The following is a 24,408-nucleotide window of genomic DNA, read 5'->3' as shown; positions in this document are numbered from 1 at the left end:
AATTCAATATCAAGCCACTGTTCATCTTTTCAATTTCACATCCATGGACTTAGAATGTCCAGGTTCACATCCATCCGACTACATAGAATATCTCAGCCTATGTTTTCCTACAGTTTGAACTCAGACAAAAATCAAATATGGATTTAAATGTATCCATAATGTTATTCTCATATTACGGAAAAACAAGTACTTGACATAAAAGGAAAACATTTATCTAAAATGGGAGGGCGTTTGTTCGTTGGCCAGGCTTGTCACAAGTTGCGCATATAATTAACACAGCAATCTACATATTCTTATCATGCAAAATTGCATTAGAACAAGAATGCCTTCCTATCTTCATGATTATTATGCCGATAGTGCATTTTGAAGACACTGTCACCATGCATTATCAAAATAGGCTTGAATATTCCATAAAATGAAATATACATATCACGGTTTGAAATCATCAGTAATACAAATCTACATTTTCCCACCTAACCTAAAGCACTCTCAGACTTACTGATATTTTTCCATTAAATCCGCATACATGCATTACATTAAGATTATATTTTTCAGGCCCGAAATTTTAGCCCATATAATAGAATTTCAATTCCCAGCTAGATGCATATACTGTATAAAAAATATGAAGACCACTCACAAGTTATCTCTCTCTAATTCAAGAATACATACAATTTATATTACTAACCTAATTTATGTGATCTACATATTACATAACCGTGCATTTATTTAGATAAAAATTTATATTTTCTGTATTTATCATCTTGTCGTGAAATCCATGATTCGAGCCCAGGAAAAGGCCCTTATCGTCGCTTAGCCTCTCATTGCGCTGACGTAGATCACAGGTTCGAATCCACTTCTATTCCTGCTGAGCACGTTCATAATCTCAGGGTCCTCTTCTTCACTGTAACAACTCTGATGACGTTGAAATAAGTTGCGTCACTCAAAACACAATTTTTCAAAACTGTAACACAGTTCTTGCGGTCACGTTACTTAAATACTTTTAATACTATCACTTGGAGAAGATTTCTCACACCGCGTATTTGCAAAATGTATATTGTCACTCCCAAATACAGGGAAGGTCAGAACACCAACGGACCGTGGGTCTGCCTTCAATCTTTCGCGTCAAGTGGATATTGTTTCATCATGGCTGCCCCTTTTATAACATTACCCCTACACACAACAATAGACGGCGGTCAGTCCCCACCACATTTTTTTAAAACTAGTGGTTCTACGTGTTGTATGACATCGGTAATGCTCTCAAATGTGTGACTCAGACTCTTAAGTACTCTTGTTAAGTGCGGAACACGCATCAATCGGGGATTTATTTAAAATTTATTATTAAAATTATGCCTTTACGGGGATCCCCGTGAGGAGTCTGCGTACTTAGTTGGCGTGGGTACGCTACTAGTGGTTATATAATCAGATGGTAGCGTATTTTTCCACATGTTAACATTTTATAAACAACTCGAATTTTGGCAGAGGTCTATTATGAAAACATATGACATGCCGAGGTCTCCCTTACTAATTGTTATGCATAACTCGAAATCTTACCATACAAATCAAGCTTGCACGTTGGCATTGCCGTGTTTCGGCCATTTTTTAGTGGGCGGAGTTATCAGTATTGATTTTCCTTCCTTGCCATTTTTATAGCTCGCTCTCAATCTGACCGAGCTCGATAGCTGCAGTCGCTTAAGTGCGGCCAGTATCCAGTATTCGGGAGATAGTAGGGTCGAACCTCACTGTCGGCAGCCCTGAAAATGGTTTTCCGTGGTTTCTCATTTTCAGGCCAGGCAAATGCTGGGGCTGTACCTTAATTAAGGCTACGGTCGCTTCCTTCCCACTCCTAGCCCTTCCCTGTCCCATCGTTGCCATAAGACCTATCTGTGTCGGTGCGACGTAAAGCAACTAGCAAAACAATTGCTCTCAATCTGGGGATTCCTCCAGCTATGACGGACTCGTGTTTACCAAGTTAGAGGCGTTGTGCAAACAGATGCAACCTAATGCAACTTTCTGTAATATGTAAAAGGGAGCTTAACAAAAGTTTTCACTGCCTAAAATAATTATTAAATAAATATGTATATGACCGATACGGTCACAATATCAATCAATCAATCAATCAATCAATCAATCAATCAATCAATCAATCAATCAATCAATCAATCAATCACTACTGATCTGCATTTAGCGCAGTCGCCCAGGTGGCAGATTCCCTATCTGTTGTTTTCGTAGCCTTTTCTTAAATGATCGCAAAGAAATTGGAAAGTTAATGAACATTTCCCTTGGTAAGTTATTCCAATCCCTAACTCTCCTTCCTATAAACGAATATTTGCTCCAATTTGTCCTCTTGAATTCCAACTTTATCTTCATATTGTGATCTTTCCTACTTTTAAAGACACCACTCAAACTTATTCGTCTACTGATGTCCCCCCACGCCATCTCTCCACTGACAGCTCGGAACATACCACTTAATCGATCAGCTCGTCTCCTTTCTCCCAAATCTCCCCAGCCCAAACTTTGCAACATTTTTGTAACGCTACTCTTTTGTCGGAAATCACCCAGAACAAATCGAGCTGCTTTTCTTTGGATTTATTTTTCCAGTTCTTGAATCATTTTAACATGTTGCATTAAACGTGTGAATAGAGACATGTTACTTCACATAAATTCCTGAAGGAGACATGTAATCCACTGAAAATTCCCGTGCGAAGAACGGGTTCAAATGCTAGTTTTTATCTAAATACAGTATAGAACAAAACTTTTGTAACAACCTTTCTCGAATGTCTGGCTGCATAGTGCTCATCTCTGTTGCCGAGATCCGATATTATCGGCTGGCAGTTACGGGTGACCCAAAGTGAGAGACTTGTGCCAGCAAAGTAAGTCTTACGTTAACGCTTTCATTGTCACGTTTTGTATGCATATAGAAGAAGCCTTCTGTCTAGGAATTTTGAAAAAAAAAGTGTAATTGCGATAATTTAATAGTGATTAATGAATAAAATATCACCAGTAAGAGAAAATACCTTACATTTTAGTAGACTACCTAATTTACTAGTTACGTAAAAGTGCAAAAGGCGATGATATTCTTACAAAGTCAAAGGCAAAGTCCTTGGTCACATACCACATACCAGAGGGATTCGTGGTGGTGGTGGTTTTGACAACAAATACTCATTGGTTTAAACATTACTATGCGTTTTCAGAATGGCGGCTGGTTTTTCCGTCTAACGATCCTCTTCCAGGTTAATCTGGCTTGACCCATTCTTTTGGCTTTTTCATAATACTGTATTCCTGGGACCATACTTGTTCACAACATGTAAACTCGTCCGCTAAGCGATTTCCATTCATATATCAACGATCCTGGTGGCCGGGTGAGTAACAGCAGTGCTGTGTGCACCGCCGTCTCGAAGAGGATCGAGACGGCGGTGGCTGTGTGTAAGCAAGCAATGGTAAGAGTCAACCGATTCAAAGTTGCCCAATGGAGAACAAGCATAAAAGTAGGGCCAGTTCCGAAATAACGTCATGCCGGTGTATATAGAGTTGGAGACGATAATACAGTACGTCGGAGGAATGTTGCACATTCCGCGAACCAACAATAAAGCGAGATGTATTATCGGCAACACTGAAATGGAAAGTGGTTGAGAGAGTGTTCCTTAAGACTGCCGAAAATGTTACGAACGAACTGGCAAATATACCGACGAAGGGACTGACCACTCAAGATTTATCTTGCGTACGTGCAATATGTAATATGATGGGAGAAATACCACTCCATACCAAAACACAAAATAATAAAGGAAATGTTGGAGGTTCTCTTTTGCATCCGGACGAGTTTATGTTGTCATTATACGACACTACTTGGGAACTTGGCTGAGTTTACATGTCTGATTCCAACAATCGATTTCCTTCGGACGAGTTTACATCCCCTCTTTCATATGCCCATTACAGTGCTGACACATACCAGTGTAGTTTTAGCGGAATATTTACTTTACAAACAAACGAAGTCGATGTTCAACAACCCAGTAAGTTGTTTGGTTTGCCCAGATTAGTGCAGCTGTGAGCTTGCATTCGGAAGATAGTGGGTGTGAACTCAACTGTCGGCAGCCCTGAAGATAGTTTTCCGTGGTTTCCCATTTTCACACCAGGCAAATGCTGAGGCTGTACCTTAATTAAGGTGACGGCCGCTTCCTTCCCAGTCCTAGCCCTCTCCTATCCCATCGCCGCCATAAGACTTATCTGTGTAGGAGCGATGTGAAGCCAACCGAAAAAAAATTAGTGCTTCCCAGTCAGATAGCCTGCAGATACTGCGTGCCGTCTTGTCAGTGTGATAACATCCCCAGTCGTAGCGATGGCTTTGGTGACAGGGTCTGCCCCCTCTTATACCTGACAACTCCTCAGTTGGTCTCGAAAACCTGAGTGGACCAGATTCCTGTTTTCAGTCCAGTCCGGCTGGGAATCGAACCTGGGGCCTCTTTGTAAAAAGGCAGGCACGCTACGTAAACATTACAGGGCTAACATGCCTGCTGCATGCATAGTGGAATGGAGGTCCCAGTCCCCTAAACCAACAGTCATCATAGTTCGCCACCCACGCCGAATGTTTCCTTCTTAGTGGGCGTTTTATCTCCGACAGTTGAGATAATCTGAAACCAAGTCTGACAGATACTCCCACGAAACTGGATATACTATAAAGTACTTGAACCTATCTATTATCCTCATAAAACTGAACTAAACAATCCCTTGTCATCATATAGCACAGTTTTCACGATCGTAAAACGAGATGAAAACTACACGGGCCAATAAACAAAAAACAAAATTTCATTGCTTCCTAATTACAGGATGCCACGTCAGTCTGCGTGATAGCAATTTAACGAAGTCGTCTGCACGAAACTGGGACTGCTTTCTTGATTTATAATTAAGAATGTTCCGATCGTCTTCTTTTTTTTCAAGCATGGCCTTCTGCGTGAGCCAGCTTTGTCTCACGATCAGACGATGGGGCCGGGGCAAACAAAGGAGCAAAAAGCTTAGCTTGATATCAACGGGATTAAATCATTCAGTAGCTTATCTTACTTTATATGGAAGTATAACCACCATAGTAGTCCAGTAATATCGTCACTGGGAAGTAGACAGTTGCTTCACTTGAGGTTCGAGGCATATCGAGTTCAGCAGTCCGCGAATACAAGACAGTGCGTCCATTGGATTTACATACATTAAAGAATTTGTTATTAGTATACAGAGATACTAAAATTGTAATTAACTGAATTACGAAATTCATATATCCCTAAATTTATACACTTCGGAGAATAAGTCATGTATGTTCAACTCCTTGGGTGAATGGCCAGCTTAGTGGTGTTATATTCAGAGGATCCTGGATTCGATTCCTGATCTGGTCGAGGATTTTAGCCATGTCTGGTCAATATTAATAGCTCGGGGATTGAGTGTTTGTGTTCGTCCTTGTAGACGCCTTAATTTACACACAACATATCACACTTCCAGCAAGCATAGAGACACTCTGTACTGAATACTACCCTACACCTCATTATCATCATATCACATTCAGACGCGCAAGTCACCGATGGGCGTAAAATAAAAAGACCTGTCCCAGCCCACTCTGGGATCCTCAATCAATCTCAATGACAAGAGGAGCATGGGGTTAATGAAGTGATGTAGTGCCTCAGTTGCTGTCACTTTTCAGTATCATGGCTGGGGTAAATTATTCGTACAGGCAGACAAGTACACCTACATGGATTAGTTACCGCTGTGATTTTGAAGACATTAAGTGTACTTTTTTGCTCTATTGTGTAACTTTGTGACTGAATAAAAATGTTTCAATGATTTCGTCTTCAGACCATGAGGTTTCGGATTCTGTTTCCGATCGAGTATGAGATTTTAACAGTGTATTGATAGTTCCTGAAGCTTGGGGATAGGCATTTTTTCTGTCCATAATATTCCTTCAGTTCACACACTGGAATCTGTTTGAGTTTAGTCCCCATAGCAGATCTCCCCGCCCCCAACCCCTCCCTATTGTACACTGCTGAGGCCCCAGCCTAGCACACCTAATTCCCCCGTAGTGGAAAATGGTTTGGAACTCAGTGTCCTCAACGGTGTTAAATTGTTAATAGAAAATAAAAAGTCAACAATAAAATTTGAAACTAGAACTGACCTAAAATATAGTACGATGCTTGATGCTCTGAGATATGTCAAAAGCAATTGAAGGTGGTCAAGACACTGGTCACTCAACAACTTTTTTTCAAAAGAACCTCAACATACCATCAGTACTGGATCCTAATGGGAACACGTCGATGTGACGGTAAGCGGCCAGACAATCCTAGTTCCATGATCCAGAGGAATATCGTAAATATGGGATGCTGCATGCGCACACTGACAGCGTCACATCGCACCTCGCAGGTTCTGCAGCAGATACTGCAGCCCATAATAAGCGACTGAAATATAAAAAATAGTATTGACAATCTCATCTCTGTCACCATTGCCGTTGAGATTTTCAGCTCTTGGAGTAAACAAGCTCAGAGATTTGGAATATGTTGCAGGATGTAACCGGTGACAGCAGAGCAACTGAATATGAGCCACCTGTAAATCAGTGTAATTAGCAGCCGTTGATGGATGGCCATCCATGGCTGAGAGACACAGTCATTTGATTTTCGTAAAGGGAAAAGTAGTTTCAGTTTGTAAATGTATGTCTGTCTGGATGCATATCTGACCGAGCTTGATAGCTGCAGTCGCTTAAGTGCGTCCAGTATCCAGTAATCGGCAGATAGTGGGTTCGAACCCCACTGTCGGCAGCCCTGAAGATGGTTTTCCGTGGTTTCCCATTTTCACACCAGGCAAATGCTGGGGCTGTACCTTAAATAGGCCACGGCCGCTTCCTTCCCATTCCTAGGCCTTTCCCATCCTATCGTCGCCATAAGAAATATCTGTGTCGGTGCGACGTAAAGCAAATAGCAAAAAAAAAAAAAAAAAAAAAAAATGTATATCTGAACAACACGGGAAAATCCTTTATGGAATTGCTTGAACCTCCATATTTACGTTTAGGGATACTTAGACTATATATTATTTTATTATTATACAGTGGCGTAGCAATAATAGCCGGACCCGCAGTGTAGGGTTATCGTGCCTGCCTCTTACTCGGAGGCCCCGGATTCGATTCGCGTCCAGATCAGGGATTTTTACCTAGATCTGAGGGCTGCTTCGAGGTGATTACAACTTAGGAGATACCTGACGGAGAGTTAGCGGTCCCGGTCTAGATAGCCAAGAATAACGGCCAAGAGGATTCGGTGTGCCGACCATACGTCACCTCGTAATCTGTAGGCCTTCGTGTTGGGCAGCTGTCGCTTCGTAGCCCAACGCCCTTCGGAGCTGTTGTGCCATAGGTTTTGGTTTTGTTTCGTAGCAACAAGAACGGGACCAAACTAGGAAATGTCTCATTTCTCCGTTAATATTAGCTGTATCGAGAAAATGTACGTTATAAACGTTATGTAAAATATAATTTACGATCTTATGATGTTGGAGGTATTCTCGAAGTTATATTTGTATTGCCATGTTCATCAACGTCGAGCATCACTGACGTGGAAATATTGTTCAGTTGGTCATGATAACGAACTAGCTGGCGATCAGTCGAAGAATGGGAGGGAAAGTGAAGCACAAACGAGGGAGTTGGAGACCTGTGCTTCGAGTCCTTTAATATTACTGAGCTGGAAGAAAAACATGTGCAGGCCCACAATGTCTGAAACTTAACAACAATATTACACTGACTTGCAGAATAGGCTTCAGCCTACAAGTGGCCACAGCTTGTCCAAGGTCCGACATCTCTGCTTGCAGACCGACCAACCGAGCAGAGGAGGGGTGGTCACGGCTCTACGCCTCTGCATTCGGGAGTCAGAGGGGGGTTTTCCACTCTCCTGCACTAAGGCAATAATAATAATAATAATAATTTCGTGTGGCTATTTCTAGCCTGGTGCAGCCCTTGTAAGGCAGACCCTCCGACGAGGGTGGGCGGCATCTGCCATGTGTAGGTAACTGCGTGTTATTGTGGTGGAGGGTAGTGTTATGTGTGGTGTGTGGGTTGCAGGGATGTTGGGGAGAGCACAAACACCCAGCCCCCGGGCCATTGGAATTAACCAATGAAGGTTAAAATCCCCGACCCGGCCGGGAATCGAACCCGGGACGCTCTGAACCGAAGGCCAGTACGCTGACCATTCAGCCAACGAGTCGGACTCGCCAGTACAGTTCTTAGTATAGGCAACGCCTGCCAATCCGCTCACCTTCTCCACACATCTCCAAAACCACCACAAATCTCCTGGCCTGAGAGACGGTGTCACCTTCTAAAAGGTCCGCCTCCCCCTTCAGGGGAGGAATGAAAACAATTTAGTAGTAATAGTAGTAGTAGACTATTGTTGTCAGATGAGGTGTGCTTTGTCTCCTCTGCTAGCATTCATTTCCACCAGATGGCATCACTGCTGCAATTATTCAAAAAACTACCCAGTCAACGAGGGTACGTCAGATAGTTATACATAGATTTTTAAAAATTGAACAACTTCCCTAAATTGAATACTGCAACAATGAGTGAATATTCTCGTGTGTCCTGCGGGTGATAGTTGAGTACCAACCGTGCTACGTAATTCTGTATCCTTAAAATGAAGAAAGTCACTTTATAATGTCACCTTTGCTACACGGAAGCAGGTAGGCAGAAAGAGCATCCCTGTATTATTTTTATTTTGGATATCATCCACCAATGGAATTACTTGGTGGGGTAGGGGAGCTGCTTCTGTGGATCAGTGGTAGAGTGTCGGCTTCCGGATCCCAAGATACTGCGTTCAAACCCGGCAGAGGTAAGTCTGATTGTTGAAGGGTGAAAGAAAGTCCGTTCAGTTTTCCATGTCGTACGATGTCGGCATTTAACGATCTCTGGTGACACATTCGGTGTTCACCCGACAAAATTCATTAATACTCAGACGTAGACGGCCAAGAGAGATTCGTTTTCCTGTTTTCTAGTAGGCCTAGAGTAAAAGGGAACGTCAAAACTGAAGAGCAGGTAGCCGGATGGAGTCAAATTAAAACGTCTGCATACGGTAGCTGAGGCCATACGGTTATTATTTTTATTGTGATAGGAGGACTCATATTTCTCTTCCCGCCGGTGAACCAAGCAGGTTTTGATTTGGCCTGCTTAAATCCTCACTACAGCAAGGAATAAAAATCGTGATCGTTTTCACTTGGGAACCAGATGCCCTAACCGTTTAGCCATCGCGATATATTTATATTTTGGTACCGTTAGACTTTTTAGAGGGAGCCTCCGTGGCTCAGACGGCAGCGCGTCGGCCTCTCACCGCTGGATACCGTGGTTCAAATCCCGGTCACTCCATGTGAGATTTGTGCTGGACAAAGCGGAGGCGGGACAGGTTTTTCTCCGGGTACTCCGGTTTTCCCTGTCATCTTTCATTCCAGCAACACTCTCCATTATCATTTCATAGCATCTATCAGTCATTAATAAATCACTTTGGGAGTGGCGACCCCATCGAACTAATAGCCTATATATGCTTCATTCATTCCATTCCTGACCCGGTCAATGACTGAAAAACAGGTTGTAGGTTTTCATCGACTTTTTTAGAAATACATTTTATGCTTGTTTCTGACCTGAACGACGCTATTTGATTCCACAAAAGTATGACAGAAACTTCTAAACGGTGTTGCACAAATACATGATTTGATGAGTGTGTTAAAGCGAGATAATATACAGCTGAAGGGTGAGAACACGCACAAAGCATTCGATTGCACCTTATAGAGAAGATGTCTTCACGAGATTGCTTCGTCTGATAAGCGAGATGAATGAGACAGGCTCCGGCTGTAAGAAGAATGTAGTTATCCTACAGCCCAAGAGGAGCTGACAGGTGTGTCCCCACGATACCATCAGTATAATAACTTATGTCTCCAAAGTATTGGATATTTTGAATATACATGTTAGAAACGTTGTACAGCCGCCACTTTATATGTCAGGCTTTATCAAAATGTATCAACCGTAATGAAGTCAGTTTGTAAATAGTACCGTCAAATAAGGTAAAACTGATCACATGGGATAAAGGTAATCATTTGCGCAGATTTCGTTGATCAATTGTCACCACCCAGCGGATTAACTATAGGAAAGTTTTATTTTTGTTTTTACACAGCGTGTGAGAATTTTGATCACAATTGAATATATTTCAACGAAGATGAACACTGATTACCATCACCATGATTGTGCAGTATTGTGGGTTTCGTACGTCGACCATCATTTTTCTTAGAGTCCTAAACGTACGGATCTGTCATTTTACAGCGTAAAACCGATTGTGCTGAGCGTTTGTAAGAAGAAAATATGTGGTTCGGGCGGGAAATCAAATTACAACGTGCAGGAACTACATAAGGCAATGTGTGCTCGGGCAAGTGTCTGCAGCATTCGAAGTACTACTTCACTTTTCCAGAAATATCGGGCGTTCAGCATGTCAAAAAAGATGAAATTGTTATGGAGGTTAAGAGACGTTTAAATGATGGTGAATAGTGACTATAATATTGCATTCATTTCAAGTGCAATAAATAAGAAAAGTCATAATAAATATTTATTGTTTTAGTTATGTATAATTTTTGTATCATTAATTATTATTGTACCCATTACTTATAACAATTGCTTTTTGTCTTGAGCAACATTTTTTTGATACTTCTTGTGTGATGGTATTAAAGGCCATACTTTCCTACGTTTAAAGTAGAACGAGTTCTGTAATTACATGTCTTGAAACTATAAGCTATCATCTAAACAACTAGATCGTCAAAGGGAGGAACGACACCCAACCTGTAAGTCTTCAAGAATTCGAAGGGAGACTTTTTGCTAGTGCGAGACTTGCAGACTTCTGCAACAACAACAAAAAACCCTTTCACTTTCAGTATATTGTTAATGCTATTATCAAGACACAAGTTATCCAGTTTTATGTATCCAGTCAACAGTGTACTTTTACTTAATGTTATCTATACCTATTACAGTGTTAAGATCGGGCGAGTTGGCCGTGCGGTTAGGGTCGCGCAGCAGTGAGCTTGCATCCGGGAGGCAGTGGGTTCGAACCCCACTGTCGGCAGCTCTGAGTGGTTTCCCGTTTTCCCACCAGGCAAATGCTGGGGTGTACCTTAATTAAGATCACGACCGCTTCCTTCCAACTCCTAGGCCTTTCCTATCTCATCGTCACCATAAGACCTATCTGTGTTGGTGCGACGTAAAGCAATTTGTAAAAATTGTATAATGCATAAGAGGTTTTAGGTATTACAATTTCACGCGATATATGACATTGTACCGCAAACGTATTTACCGTACGCACTGTGGGCCATTGAGACACATAATGACGCTAAATCTAAATCGGATTCGACATTTGTCCGATAGGAGGCAGGAGGCATTTTTTATCGTGTCGGTCAGTTTAACAACATCACTTGTCGGTGGTGTAAAGATAGTATATGTAGGACTGAGATAAACATGACTAGAGAACCCACTTCTGGCCACTTAGCGCATTCGTATTTTACCATTGCGGAAAGAAGGACAATTGGATGTCGCCGCTCGTGTTGGATTGAGTCAGGATGATGTCTACAGATTTTGGAAAACGTTCACGGAGACACAAACAGTTGCTGATCGACAATTGACGGGACGTCCCCCGCAAAACAACTCAAAGGGAGGATCGGTATTTATTATTTTCAGCAAGTCGTAAGCCTACTACTACTGCCACCTCGTTCCGCCAGGATCTTCGAAAGGCCACCTGAGTGAATGTGTCAGTTGAGACAGTGCAAAATTGGCTGCACAACGGAGGGCTGATATCAAGGGCCTCCATAGGGGAGTTCGTGTGAGGTAGGCAACAACTCATAGTCCATGGCATCCGGAACAGTAGAAACGACTTTGCTCCGAGTCTGGAGAAGATCTAGTGAGAGAATGAACGAGCCCTTTATCATGGATCACCATCAGCAATAAGGGAGTTCCGTCATCTTTTGGGGTAATATCATGTTTGGCCACGTACGCCTCTAATTGCTATCCAGGATAATATGACTGGTCTGGTATACAGAGATAACATCCTCCAACCCCCAGTTACAGGACTTGCTGCCACTCTAGACGGAGGATTTACGTTAGTGGATGATAATCTTCGTATCCACCGAGCCAGAGTGAGCCAGAGGTCAACAGCGAATGGTGTGGCCGGCATATGTTGCGGACGTGAACTGTGTTGAACGTGCACGCCATGAACTGGAAAACGAGCAATTGCTCACCGCCCTAATCCTTCTGCTAACATTGAGCAACTCACTAAAGAGTGGGATATTCTTTATCAAAAGAAGTTTGGTTCTTTGTGGCTGAATATGTTTCGTCGTGTTCAAGCATGCCTCAGAGCCCAAGGTATCTCCCACACAACGAAATCTAGTTTTCTGTATAAAATCCCACATTACCAGCTTTGTGATTTTTTTTTTTGCTAGGGGCTTTACGTCACACCGACACAGATAGGTCTTATGGCGACGATGGGATAGGAAAGGCCTAGGAGTTGTAAGGAAGCGGCCGTGGCCTTAATTAAGGTACAGCTCCAGCATTTGCCTGGTGTGAAAATGGGAAACCACGGAAAACCATCTTCAGGGCTGCCGATAGTGGGATTCGAACCTACTATCTCCCGGATGCAAGCTCACAGCCGCGCGCCTCTACGCACACGGCCAACTCGCCCGGTGCTTTGTGATTTATCTGCTTTTCTGTTGCTTTTGCGTAGCTTACTGCGCGTTGCTTTTCATTGAACAGACCCTTTGTAATGTATAAATATTGTATATACACATAACGAAATAAAAAAGTATGCACTAAACCACAGTATGCAGAACTTTCTTAGAGCACTGCGTGAAATGAAGTCTCCGATCGGCGTGTGTTTGTAGTTCGTGTGGGATAATCTCAAGAACTGTCCAACGGATTTTCATATACTTTTTTCTTATCCTTTTATCGAGGAAAGCTTAGGTATATGAAATATTATGACAGAAGGAAGCTGAGCAATGGCGATCTTTAGGGAACGAAGTCAAAGGAAAGAATGATGTCTGAGCACTCTCTTGCCATACGCTGCCTGAATTGTCAACAGTAGACCCCAAGTAGGCCCTAGGTGTGGAAGAATTGCTCTAAATAAAAATATTTACGGTATATAACTATCTGTGAAAGGTATCCCTTGATGAGAATGTTTTTGCTGTAGTTTGTAATGAAAATCAACCTTAAAATCAGAAAAGTTATTTTGAGTAAATAAAATGAAAAATACCCTTTACAATATAAATTTTGCATGGTCCACGCTCTTGGTCTAATTATCTGCGTAGTGGCGTTTGGTTCGGTGGTCTCCGGGTTCAATACTCGACCGGTTCGGGGATTTTTCCTCTGGCTTGTGGACTGGAAGTTTGTGTTCGTCCTCACAGGCTATTTATCACAGGTTGTTTATTATTGTTATCATTGTTGTTTTTCATTTACACACAATACACCACCCTACCAACCACCACAGAGACACGCAAATAATTATCACGTCCATTCACATAGAGTTGGCGTTAAGTAAAAGGCACTGGTCGTAAAACTGGACCAGTTCCACACAGAAAGTGCCAACACCCAATAATTGTGGAACAATGTCTCTCTTTCATGTAAATGTAGAAGTTATCGTCCTTTTACATAAAGCGTAGGAACGCTTAAATATTGCGTGGAGTGAAAGCACCGAGCTAACAGACAGGTAGTCGGAAAAGCCTCAGAAAAACGCCGCACTTATCTACGTGCATACATTAGCAGTAAAAACGACCATAATCAATCATCAATAATTTGCATTTAGGACTGTCGTTCAGGTGGCAGATTCCCTGTCCATAGTTTACCTAGCATTTTCTTAAATAATTTCAAAGAAATTGGAAATTTATCGAACATTTCCCTTGATATTATTCCAGTCCCTTACTTCTCGTCCTATAAATTAATATTTGCCCCAGTTTGTCCTCTCGAATTCCAACTTTATTTTCATACTATGATCCGATCTTTAAAAGCTCCACTCAAGCGCATTGGTCTCCTAATGTATTTCCACGCCATCTCTCCGCTGACAACCCCTGAGTCAAGTATCTCGTCTCCTTACTCCCAAGTTTTCCCAGACCAAAGTTTACTACATTTTCGTAACACTACTCCTTTGTCGAAAAAGAAAACCAGAACAAATTGTGCTGATTTCCTTTTGATCTTTTCCAGTTCTCGTATCAAGTAATTCTGTAGTGGGTCGCACACACTGGAACCATACTCTAATTGGGGTCTTACAAGAGACTTATACGTCCTCTCCTTTACATCCTTACTACAACCCAGAAATACCCTCATAACCATGTGACGCGATCTGTAAACTTTCTTTAAAACCTTGTTAATGTGATTACCACAATGAAGATCATTCCTTATATTAATGCCGAGCTATTTACAGCAATCCCCATGAAGAACTATTCCCCCATCAACACAGTAATTAACACTGAGAGTACTTCTCCTCTTGGTAAGCCTTACAACATGACTTTTCATCCCATTCATCACCATGTCATTGTCTGCTGTCCATCTCATAACATTGTCTAGGTCATTTTGTAGTCGCTCACATTCCTACTACTCTATACAGCAGGGCCTCTCAAACGCCCAAAATCTCACGCGTGCAGATAGAGGCGCAACAGCTCCGTGCACTGTGCATCGCTGCCGCTCGGCATGGCTCGGATCAACGCTTCGTCTCTGGGCTACTCGGCTAAGCTCGGCTCAACTCGCCTATGCTCGGCTCAAGTCAGCTTGGATTTGGAGCGCTACGGCGCAAGTGGGGCAGAGGGAGACAGGCGGAGCGAGCGAGACAGGCGTGGGGAAAGAGAGAGTAAGCGCTATTGCTCCAAATCGAGGAGTGGGGGGTCCGCACTCTGGTCAACCAAGCCAAGACGTCTCTTGCACCGTGCACAGTGCATGCACCACGCGCATGCACCCTGAGAGGCCCTGCTATACAGTATGAAATCATCCGCAAATAGCCTTGTCTGTGATTCCAATTCTTTACATATATAATTTTATATGGGCCATATATAAGAAAACATAAATATCCAATAGTACTGCCCTGTAGGACCTTCCTCTTAATCATTACAGGATCAGATAACACTTCACCTTCTCTAATTCTCTGAATTCTATGCAGTCACCCATTCAATCCCTCTTTTGTCTAGTCCAATAGCCCTCATTTTCGTCAGTAATCTCCCCTGATCTACCCTATCAAGAACCTTGAATAGATCAATAGCGATATTGTTCATTGTACCTCCTGAATCTAAAATATCTGCTTATCTTGCAGATATCCTATAAGTTGAGCCTCTCTGGAATAACCTTTCCTTAACCCTAACTGACTTCTATGAAACAAGTCAGTAATTTCTCAAACATGTCTAATATCATTAAAAATCATGCATCCCCAGCGCTTACAAACAACACATGACAATCTGATTGGCCTAAAATGATTCCCTTTATGTTTATCACTCTTTTCTCCGTTTACTGGAACTACTATTGCAACTCTCTATTCATTTGGTGTCACTCCTTCATGCAAACAGTAATCAAATAAGTATTTCAGATATGGGAAAATATCCCAACCCATTACCGTTAATATATCCCCAGAAATCTTATCAATCCCAGGTTCTTATCTGGCTTTCATCGTGTGTATCTTTTTGTGTCTTTATTGAAAAATGAAATGAAAACCGACAACCTGTTTTCTAGACATTGACTGGGTCAGGGATGTAATGAATGAATCATATATAGGCTATTAGTACGATGGGGTCACCACTCCCAAAGTGATTTAGTAATGACTGATAGATGCTATGAAATGAGAATGGAGAGTGTTGCTGGAATGAAAGATGACAGGGTAAACCGGAGTACCCGGAGAAAAACCTGTCCCGCCTCCGCTTTGTCCAGCACAAATCTCAAATGGAGTGACCGGGATTTGAACCACGGTATCCAGCGGTGAGAGGCCGACGCACTGCTGTCTGAGCCACCGAGGCTCGTGTCTTTATTATCATAGGTAAATTTCAATTAGTCGTCTCCTCTGTCCGGACATTATCCTTATATCCAACCACCTTTACATACTGCCGACTAAAGGCCTATCACCATAAATTCAAAATTGAGTGAGGTAATGTTGTCCGATGAGTCCCGAATTTAATATTATGTTTTCGAGATGTTTATCTTCCTGACGACATATATTTTCTATTTTATAGGGCCACAGTCTCCAGGCTGCTCACTCAATAGAACATACATTTATAGTTAAACATTTCCAGACTGTAGAGACCTAGCAAAGAAGAGATAGCATTACATCTAAGAAAATGGCGCCATTTGTAAACTGTTATCTGAGAACATTTAGTACTCTCATATAGACCATTATTTACTGGGAATTACTCACATAGAATACAACGACGCTGTAGTTATTCTTCTCATGAAATATAAAGCGAATCTAAATGATATCATTTGTTGATTCCGAGAAAGTTAATTAATGAACATGTGTGATTAAGGAGAACAAGTGGGAGGAATTTCTAGTAGAAGACAGCCTATGTGTGAAACTTGAAGGACTTCTCAGAAAACATATAAATAATATCCACGGTAATAGACAGCAGCTGGTCCCTCACTGAGCGGTCTAGAAAACGAGGCAATATTTACAGGACAGAAATCCGGCTCCTTAGATGAATAGTCAGCGAAGTGGCATTGACTTCAGAGGGCTGCGAATTCGGTGCCCAGCATAGTTCGGGTTAATTCCTTCAGCTCAAGGACTGGGTGTTTGTGGTTTATCTTCTTTAACATACAGCACATCAAACTACCAACCACCAAAGAAACAAGCACCGGGCGAGTTGGCCATGCGGTTAGGAGCACGCAGCTGTGAGCTTGCATCCGGGAGATAGTAGGTTCGAATCCCACTGTCGGCAGCCCTGAAGATGGTTTTCCGTGGTTTGTAATTTTCACACAAGGCAAATGCTGGGGCTGTACATTAATTAAGGCCTCGGCCGCTTCCTTCCAACTCCTAGCCATTTCCCATCCCACCGTCGCCATAAGACATATCTGTGTCGGTGCGACGTAAAGCCACTAGCAAAGAAAACAAAGAAACACGCAATGGCTGGCGACAGGAATGGCATCAGGTCGTAAACCACCGTTACCTATCCATGTAAATTAGAAAATGCCAAGATGATGAATGATAAAGTAATTTACAGGATGGAAGATTTTCCAACTAAACTAAACCCATAGTGACCATATTTTCATATTTTCACGTGACATCTAACTCCCCAAGCCTGCACCAACGGAAAGATGTCGTTACGAAAATCACTCTGTTTAACACAGGCTGTTTACCACAAGCAGTTTATCACAGGCTGTTTATCACAGGTTGTATGTCACAGGCTGTTTATCACAGGTCGTATATCACAAGCTGATTATCACAGGCTGTTTACCGTTTATCACAGGTGGTTTATCACACGCTGTTTATCACACGTTGTTTATCGTTTATCACAGGTTGTTTATCACAGGCTGCTTATCACAGGTGATGTATCGTTTATCACAGGTTGTACTTCATAGGCTGTTTATCACAGGTTGTATCTCATAGGCTGTTTATCACAGGTTGTTTATCATTGTTTTTTATAAAAAGTTGCTTTACGTCGCACCAACGCAGATGGGTCTTATGGTGACAGTAGGAGAGGAAAGGGCTAGGTGGGGGAAGGAAGAGGGCGTGGCCTTAATTAAGATACAGCTTCAGCATTTGCCTCGTGTGAAAATGGGGAAACTACGAAAAACCATCTTCAGGGCTGCCGACAGTAGGGTTCGAACCCACTATCCCCCAAATGCGAGTTCACAGTCGTGTGATCCTAACCGCATGGCCAACTCGCTCGGTGGTTTAACATTTATAACAGGTTGTTTGTCGTTTCTCATAGGTTGGTTTATCACCGGTTGTTTATCACAAGCTGTTTACCACAGCTGTTTACCACAGCTGTTTACCACAGGTTGTTTATCATTTTTCACAGGCTGTTTATCACAGGCTGCTCATCACAGGTTGTTTAGAATGGGCTGTTTCTGACAAACTATAAGTAATACATCCAGTATTACGATGTTTCTAGGTAACTCAATGCCTCAGCTGAAAATAATGGTGCGATCATGCAACTTCTTCCTGTGGGGGCCTCGTGCTTTGAGTGCTCGATTACGCGCACACAGTGCACTTCGGAGCGTGGTAGTGAGTGAACACTTCGCCTCATGCTTTAAGTGCTCGATTACGCGCACTCAGTGCACTTCGGAGCGTGGTAGTGAGTGAACACTTCACCTCGAGCTTTTAGCGCTCGATTACGCGCACTCAGTACATTTCGGAGCGTGGTAGTGAGTAAACACTTCGCCTCGTGCTTTGAGCACTCGATTACGCGCACTTGGTACACTTCGGAGCGTGGTAGTGAGTGAACACTTCGCCTCATGCTTTGAGTGCTCGATTACGCGCACTCAGTGCACTTCGGAGCGTGGTAGTGAGTGAACACTTCTCCTCGCGCTTTTAGCGCTCGATTACGCGCACTCAGTACATTTCGGAGCGTGGTAGTGAGTAAACACTTCGCCTCATGCTTTGAGTGCTCGATTACGCGCACTCAGTACACTTCGGAGCGTGGTAGTGAGTGAACACTTCGCCTCGCGCTTTGAGCGCTCGATTACGCGCACTCAGTACATTTCGGAGCGTGGTAGTGAGTGAACACTTCGCCTCGTGCTTTGAGTGCTCGATTACGCGCACTCAGTACATTTCGGAGCGTGGTAGTGAGTGAACACTTCGCCTCGCGCTTTTAGCGCTCGATTACGCGCACTCAGTATTTTTCGGAGCGTGGTAGTGAGTGAACACTTCGACCGATTTAAACGCTTGTCTCTTTTTGTTCGTAAATAGAAAGAATAACAGAATAACAGATATATGTGATATTATAGCGAATACAAATATAGTTTGTGAATAATTGACAGTGGAAATCGAACATTTGCAACAAACGCTTCAGATATCAGCACACTTGACCGTCTATCAATTCCCATCCCCCGTGTGTGATATCGTTAGATATATTCTATTGTTCCTAAGAGTCTTAGGGACGGAGTTACGTTCGAACAAACATGATATTCTTATTTTGCTTCACGTCGACTTATTAATGTACACTGAGTGGCCAAAAGTCATGGGAAGACACTGAATGTGAGGTCAATAACAATTTGCTCCTCCGGGAGTCCTCAAAACGGCAGCAATCGGCTCTACAAGCTGTTGGAATCGTTATGGAGGGATCTGGACCCACGCATCTTGCACTGCCACCCACAATTGGTCTTGTGTAGTTGGTGCGGGGTTCATGAACCGTACACCAGCATCGAAAGCATCCCATAAATACTCGATCGGATTAAGATCGGGGTATCTGGAGGTCGTAATTTCACTGCAGTGCTCCTCCAACCACCTGCGTGCCACCACAGAGCAGTGACATGGCGCATTTTCCTGTTGAAACATAGCGTCTTCATCAGGGTTCTCTAGGGCCAGAAAGGGACGCTGATGGTCTTAAAAATGTCCACATCAAGTGCACATGTCAGCGCTCCCTGCAGCCGGACAACGGGGCGACTAATTGCGACCATGAGAACGCCTCCCAGACCAGAACTGAGCCTTCTCCCGCCTGGACACAATCTTGTTGACACACAGGATCCATAGCTTCATGGGGCATACGCCATACTGACGCGCCCATCAGCTCGATACAACTGGAACCGGGATTCATCGGACCATATCAAACGCCGCCACTGGTCCATGGTCCATTGCCGATGTTCGCGGGCCCGTGCACGTCGTCGAGCTCTGTGTCGAGGTGTCAGCACAAAGACACGAGTTGGTCGTCGACTGGTGAAGCCTGTCCGGTGCAGTTGCCTCCTTACAGTCCTGATAGACTCCCAACATTCAACTGGGCGGTAATCTGACTCACAGCAGCCCGTCGAGCGCCCAGTTTCTGCAGAGGCGATGTGATGTTCGTTCGTTAAACACCTGTGGTCTTCCCGTGCGGCGGTTTACGCGGGTGGTCACATTCTCTCTGCGATATTGAAGGTCGGCCCTCCACACAGTTGACCTCGGAAACACGAATCCGCGTGCAATCTCGGCAATGCTATGACCCATGCACCATGTGCCGATCATTATCCAACGTTCAAAGTCAGTTAACTCGCGACGTGTCGCCATCTTCACGACACTGGTATCTGTGACAGACTGCTCAGCTCCGCCGCAGCCAGCCGCAACGCTCAGGGGTCATACACGGCACATTTTCTAATGGGACACCACTTCCTGTGACATTTGGCCACTAAGTGTAAGTTTCTATTCATCATGTGTGTGTACTATTGAATAAATAATCTTATGACCTACATAACGGTAGCATAATTTAGACAGAAGTTACATGGTGTACGAAATTTTGAAATTATCAAATTTACTCAAACATATGCTCGGACCATTCGTGCCGGTATGTGGCCAGCCAGATGAAACAGTTCACAATAAATAGCATCAATAACATAACTATCGAAAAGATAAAATCAAATATTTTTCAATTTTTCATTTTATTTATTTATTGGCGTGATAATTGCCATTGAAATATCATTCCCCTCTTACTATACTTACTATCAGTCACTTGTAAACAAAATAGCATATGGTATAAAATGGTATTGAACTACCTAACGTGTCTTTCATTGCGCCGGGTGACGTTTTGTTACAATAGGTAGTAGGCTTAGTGTAGGAGCGGGATCCCTAGCTTTTCTGCAGAGGCCCTGGGTTCGATTCCTATCAGTCTAAGAATTTTACTATTGAACTTGAGGCTGGAACGGGTTTCACTCAGGCTCGTAAGACGAAAAGAGGAGCTGTCTGATTATGAGACACCGGATTGGGAAGGAATCGACGTGCCCTTAATTAAGGTAAAGCGCCAGCATTTGCATGGTGTGAAAATTTGAAGCTATGGAAAAACATGTTCAGCGCTGCCGACAGTGGGGTTCAAAACCAACATCTCCCGAATGCATACTGACAGCTATTTAACCCAAACCGAGCAGCCACTTGCTCGGTATGACGATACCCGTGATAGCAAGTACTAAGAATGAGTGATAAAGTAGAATGAAGATTTTTTAATAAAACATGCTTTTGTTCGGGGCGTCGACCTTGAAGGGTCTTTTGCCCTTACTTGCACCATATGTTATGAACCTGCGTGTATTTGTAATTGCGGAGGTGTAAAGCGTGAATGTGAGGAAAGGAACGTTAAGGACGATACAAACACCCATTCCACAGGCCAGGGATATCAATTATTCCTTTTCTTTTTCTCCAGATTAATGTTGTTGAAACAAGTTACTCAAAAGTTTGAAGACAGGATATTTTGCTGTTATTTATATACAGTATTTTCATATTACACTCTTACAGACCGTTGTTCATTTCTTAATACAAAGTACAAGCAATTATCATTTGTTGGGTGCTTATTATCACCTTACTTTAACATTTCCTATTACACAAATCATCGTCTAAATTTCTCAGCTTTAACCGAGCAAGTGGGTGCACGGTTTCGGTCACGTAGCTGTCGGCTTGCATTCAGGAGATATTGGGTTCAAACCCCACTGTCGGCAGCCCTGTACCACAATCAAGGCCACGGCCGCTTCCTTCCAACTCCTAGCCCTTTCCTATCCCATCGTCGCCTTAAGAGCAGTCTGTGTCTTTGCAACGTAAAACAAATTGATTTTTTAAGTTAGTTTTTTTTGTAAACTGTGAGAATTTATAGAAAGATATGTTGCGTTAAATCGAAGTAGGATTCAATAAGATATGTGTCCATAAAGAGTTCCAATTTAAGTAACGACCACCCTATATTTAAAAAATTAAAAAAGCCAACCAGAACTTTCTTTCAACTAAATACCGGTAATTAAATATTAAGTTACGGTACATGTACTTTTGTGATTGCAGAATACGGTATTACGTCCACCTCTGTGGTGTAGTGGTTAGTGTGATTAGCTGCCACCTCCGGAGGCTCGGGTTCGAATCCCCGCTCAAGAAATTGGGAAAGTGGTACTAGGGCTGGAATGGGGTCCACTCAGCATCGGGAGGTCAGTTGAGTAGAGGTAAGTTTGATTCATACCTCAGCCATCCTGGAAGTGGTTTTCCGTGGTTTCCCACTTCTCCTCCATGCAAATGCCGGGATGGCCACGGCCGTTTCCTTCCCTCTTCCTTGCCTATCCCATCCAATCTTCCCATCCCCACCAAGGCCCCTGTTCAACATAGCAGGTGAGGCCACCTGGGCGAGGTACTGGTCATCCTCCCCAGTTGTATCCACAGACCCTATGTCTCACGTTCCAGAACACTGCCCTTGAGGCGGTAGAGGTGGGATCCCTCGCTGAGTCCAAAGGAAAAACCGACCCTGGAGGGTAAACAGATTAAGAAAGAAAGAAAGAAAGAAGAATACGGGATTATACAACTGTCCAGCTCCTTGGTTTCTTGGTCCGTGCAGTAGTATTCGGTTCATAGGGCTCCGGGTTCAATTCCCACCCTTCATGGCGATTTAAGCCGAGTTTGGTTAATGCCTCTACCCCGATGACTGGATGTTTGTGTCCGTCTTATTGCACATATTCATTAAAATAGGCTACAACACATCACGCAATAATCAATACATCCTTCCAAATTGGGTTGACGTCAGGAAGGGCATCTGACCGTAAGACTTAGCTTCATAGACGTTAGTATTGACTCCAAATAGTTTGTAAAACTGTCAGAAAAGAATAAGAATCAGAATATTATACAATAATACTCCGTACATTCCTCCCAAGTAGCTGTAGGTTTACATAAAAGTACTGGTACTCTTATCACAGTTCAGGAAACCATGGATAAGTACATGAAAACTCATGTAGGTATTCTATTCCGCAGAATCAAACACATCATCAGTTCAATAACTTCCTGGGCGTTATTCCGTTTCCATTTATCTCCTTATCTTGATCTTTTCCTAGAAATAACTGGTAAAGCGAATGATGAAGTTCTAATAGTTTCCGGGAAGTAAAGATTGCCAGGATATTAAGAAACAACTACCAACCATTAAAATAGGCCGAAGATCTCAACAATAGTTGTCTATCACGACATGTGACAAGAAGTGTCGTTCATGAGTGGTCGAAATGGTGGTAGACAAACTATGGATACTGTCGACCTTGCAATAAACAAGTCTTTCAACCTCGGTTCAAAGGCGACTTTAGCCGCTTTGGCATTCAAAGAACTTCGTAATGAAGCCACAAGTTTGGTCTGGTTTGATATGGTTTGTTTTGTTTCTGAGTTTGTATTGTTTGCTTGTGAGTTTTGGGCCTGGAATGTTCTTCTAATTTTGCGTTTTTCTCGGTGTTTTCGATGGGGTTTTTTCGCTAAAATAATTGAGTACTTCCAATCCATGGAGATATTCTGGGTCGATAACCGTATTGTAATTTCTTTAATTTGCGTGTCTGGAAGTGCATTTTTGTTGCAGGTATTATGTATTATTATTGTTTTACGTCCCACTAATCACTTTTGCAGTTTCCGAGACGCCGAGGTGCCAAGATTTTGTCCCGCAGAAGTTCCTTTACTTGTCGGTAAATCTACCGAAACTAGATTGACGTATTTGAGCGCCGCAAAATTCTACCGGACTAACCCGAAATTGAACACGCCTCTGAAGGCCAGCGATCTTCTGTTCGAGTCCAGCCAGGCTGTAGAAATTTTAGAGGAGTTGATGTTATGTTTCCATTTTATTCATGTCTAATTTCCTTGGTGCTTATTTCGACTTCATTTTCTCGAATTGTTTCGCACTGGTCAATTTTGCCATTTTTTTTGTTTTCAAGCATTTTGGTGTTTGTCCTTTGCAGGTAATGTATTCTACTTTTTCCAATGATAAGCAATAATAATAATAATAATAATAATAATAATAATAATAATAATAATAATAATAATAATAATAATAATAATAATAATAATAATAATAATAATAATAATCAACATCATCATCGTCATCAGAGTCCGAAATTTGATGACATGTCATCTTTTAACTGGTACATGATACAGATTGTTAACTCATGTAAAGTCCGGCTCCATGGCTAAATGGTTAGCATGCTGGCCTTTGGTCACAGGGGTACCAGGTTCGATTTCCGGTAGAGTCGGGAATTTTAACCATAATTGGTTAATTTCCCTGGCACAGAGACTGGGTGTATGTGTCGTCTTCATCATCATTTCATCCTCATCACGACGCGCAGGTCGCCTGCGGGAGTCAAATCAAAAGACCTGCACCAGGCCTCTCCAGAGGCCACACGGCATTATTAATACTCATGTAAAAATACTGATCATGGCCCCCTGAATACAAAATTGCGTAATTGTCATATTGTCATAATTTTGCTATTCTCACTTTTAGGTCTTGTTTGTATTTTTACCTCATTATATTGTCATT

Source organism: Anabrus simplex, chromosome 1, assembly GCF_040414725.1.
Source record: "Anabrus simplex isolate iqAnaSimp1 chromosome 1, ASM4041472v1, whole genome shotgun sequence".
Taxonomy (NCBI): domain Eukaryota; kingdom Metazoa; phylum Arthropoda; class Insecta; order Orthoptera; family Tettigoniidae; genus Anabrus; species Anabrus simplex.
The sequence above is the reverse complement of the archived record's forward strand: the minus strand, read 5'-3'. Positions refer to the sequence as shown.